This window comes from Bidens hawaiensis, unplaced genomic scaffold (genome assembly GCF_021521415.1).
Source record: "Bidens hawaiensis isolate Kalapana, Puna unplaced genomic scaffold, B.hawaiensis_p1.1 tig00042207_1, whole genome shotgun sequence".
NCBI classification, from domain to species: Eukaryota; Viridiplantae; Streptophyta; class Magnoliopsida; order Asterales; family Asteraceae; genus Bidens; species Bidens hawaiensis.
Window position 1 is genome coordinate 64,681 of NW_027505759.1, and position 3,561 is coordinate 68,241.

The following is a 3,561-nucleotide window of genomic DNA, read 5'->3' on the forward strand; positions in this document are numbered from 1 at the left end:
CCATGTGCCCCCCTCAAGCCAACTGTCTCAGTCTATATACCTACGTGCATAGTAAAAGTCAGCTAAGCTGAGTAAGTTCTAATTAATCAGGTAACATACAATACATACACTTACTTTCATATACGCATCCGAAGATTCATATTATATACTTTACCTGTTTAAATTCCTTTCGTACATACATTTTTTCATACATTTATACTACATACATAACTATCTTTACCATCTAAGATATTATTAGGGTCTAGTCTCTTCTATCTCAGATATTTGTAGGGTCTGGTACCTTCTGTCTTAGATATTATTAGGGTCTGGTCCTTTTATCTCAGATATTGGTAGGGCCTGGTCCCTTCTTTCCATACAACCATAAATTCCTTTCTTTACACATACATTTTACTATATACTTTCATGCATACTCTTAATCGTTCATGTGTCTTTAACGCATCTTATATAAAATTCACCTTTCCTGGTGATACGTGCAATATCCGAAGATTGTTCACTTACCGACAAGCATTCATTCATATTCTCAATCACTATCACATAAATCATATAAGGCATACACTTACCACTTAGGGTAAGTGTATTAACTAATCACATTGAGTATGCACACAGCCCTGAATATGTAACAAGGAATTAGGGCTAGAAACTCACCTGAACTCGGTTCCTTTCAGAGTTAATGGTAACTCCTTTTTTTAACCGGGCACGGCTAACTGTAAAACAATTACACGTATAAATCAACTATCACTATCCAGATTGTAGCTCTAGTTTAATAAAACCCTCAGCGAACGGGGGTCCGGGGGCAGCGCCCCTAACAACGGGGTTCTAGGGGCGGTAGCCCCTAGCGGTGTCCAAGGGGTAAAGCCCCTGGCTGGGGTGAAGCTGAGTTAAATTTTATTTTCATTAACTGTTCTTAACAAAATTTCCATTAGAATTCTTTAATAATGTTTTATTTAGTATCTCATTCGTTATAATGAATAGTCTCTAGGTTTAGCCTCATTCGTTATCCCATTCGTTATGACGAATGGTTCCTTTCGTAATGAATGGTCTGATCTGAGACGAATGAATGCATAGCGAATGACTAAGGCCATTCATGATTCCTACAAGACGAGTAAAAGGCTCATTCTTTACTGAAACACGCGAATGTATCTATAACGAATGGGATGATTCGCTCTCTGATCATAACAAATGAATAGGTAACGAATGGATATATCATTCGTGACCACTATAGGACGAATGGGAGGTTCATTCGTTACCAGGGCACACGAATGCTTCTTATTCGTTCTGACTACGTAATGAATTACTAGCTATTCGTTTATCATAACGAATGGATATTCGGAATTATCCATTCGTTGACTCAATGGTGAACCTTGCCCGACTCGAACCATCTAGCCGACCCGAGTTTATATATATTCAACCTTATTAAACTAGAGCGTTTAAAGACAATGAACCCATTGGAAAAAAAATCCTAGATCCGCCAATGTGTATATCTAAAGTACATTGATGAAAACCAGACTAGTGGTTAGATGATAACCAGTTTAATTGTTGATTTCTCATTCAATGCATGAAAGGGTTTGTATAATTTCTGTTTCACACTCAACAACTATTTTCCCGTTGTAATTTATTTGTCTATTTAAATGCTTGTTGAAATTTTACTCTTGTAAGTAATTAGATAAAATGAATCTCTCACATGTTTAGTATGATCATATTTTTGACTATCAATTTTCATGTAGTACAATGTGGATGTTTATGCTAGTGATGACGGTTTTTACAAGAACGAGATCTGAGGAAGATTCTCGAGTACCTGCAAATCAGTCGACAGCTAAAGGAAGTGTATCTGCTATAGTGTTGCGCCGGAAATGCAGGCACACACGTAATACGCCTAACACCACTACAGGTACAAGTAAATTATATTTTTTTAAAATAAATGTTTACATCACAAAATTACATGTAAATGGGTTGCATTGATTTGCTATATGAAAATGGGTTACGGGTCGGGTAATGGTTAGTTTTCGTGGCTAGGATCCGTAGAAAATTCCTAATTTAAATTTTGATGAAATGGGTTGCATTTCTTTGCTAAATAAACTAAACTCAAGTCATTTTATCTTTCTATCTTTTAACATTACATGCAGAACAACTTGTTGAAACAGAACAACCACCTGCTGAAATAGAAAAATCTGTTGAACCACCAAATAGATGCGGTCCAAATTTAAATTAGCATTACAAGGACTTTACAAAATATGTCTGAGGGTTCTAAAATCCCTTTGATAATGGATGAGGGTACAAAAGCTTTTGTTGGGACCTTGGCAATACCTTTCGCGACTGAGTGTGGAATTGTTGTTCGCAATTTTTGTCCAGTGAATTATCACTCTTGGGACTCAATACCTAAAGAAGCGATAAATATGATGTATGAGAAATTAGAAGTAAGTTGTATATATTTTTACATTTTAATTATTGAGAAGTTGTTGTACCATTATATGTTTTTTAGTATCATTAACAATGTATTCTCTGTAGGGAAAATTTGACTTGTTGAGAACAAATGAGGTTTTTATGGAGTATTTGAATGCTTGACTTCTAACCCACTGAAAACGCGCCCGAGGTAATTGGAGTCGGTACTGGAAGAATAATGGAGGAAAAACCAATCCTGAGTTCGCAAGATCAAATAGGAAACCTGATTGTCGTGAAGTAGCTTGTGGTCATATGTGTGATTATTGGGAGTTAGAAAAAACTCAGGTATGCTGAATTTCTTTTTACAAATCATAACAAATATTCGTGATTATTTTATTACTTTTGAGGTTCTAAGATCTATGGTGAATTTTATTTTTTGTAGAAATATAGTGATCAAATGGAAGCTAACAGAGCGAAACAAGTAAATATAAGCGGAGAGGTGGCTCCTGGTCAATAGCAAATCATACATTCCAACTAGTAAGATTTAAACTTTTCGACTGATAATGCATTATGTTATTCATGTTAACTGCAATGCGGTGCAGTTCTGAAAATCGATTCAACATCACGAAAAAATGACTTGGTTGTTAAAATAGTTGTTATGAAAACGAAAGGTTTATACTAATACTATACAAAAGGGTATAGGTTTGCAACACTCGTGCATCATTAATTTTGAAGCCTTTTGTCCATCTTAGATAGGGCTTTAATTTAATCGAGCTAGGACAACATCGAGCTTGAGGTCGAACTTAAACGAGCTGGATTGATCGTGTCTCGTTTACCATTTCAAGCTGAAAATAAAGCTCGAGCTCGACTGGTTTAAAGCTTGAGCCAAGCTCGGTTAACTTTTTAAGTTTTATAATAACTTAGATCTGTTTTACCAGACATTGATGAAACTTGGGCAAATAAAAGGGAGGGGTGGGGGAGACCCCGGGGCAAAGCTAGTATTGAACATGATTTATAAATTTACATTTGGCTTTATGAAAACGTAACACCCATAGTATAAAATCTCTTTTTATATTATTATTTTAAGTAGGTCACACATTTTTCAAATTTGTAACGCAAGATATGTTGTCAACTTATTATAAATACATAGCTCGTTTATATTCTAGTTTTTGCTCATTTACA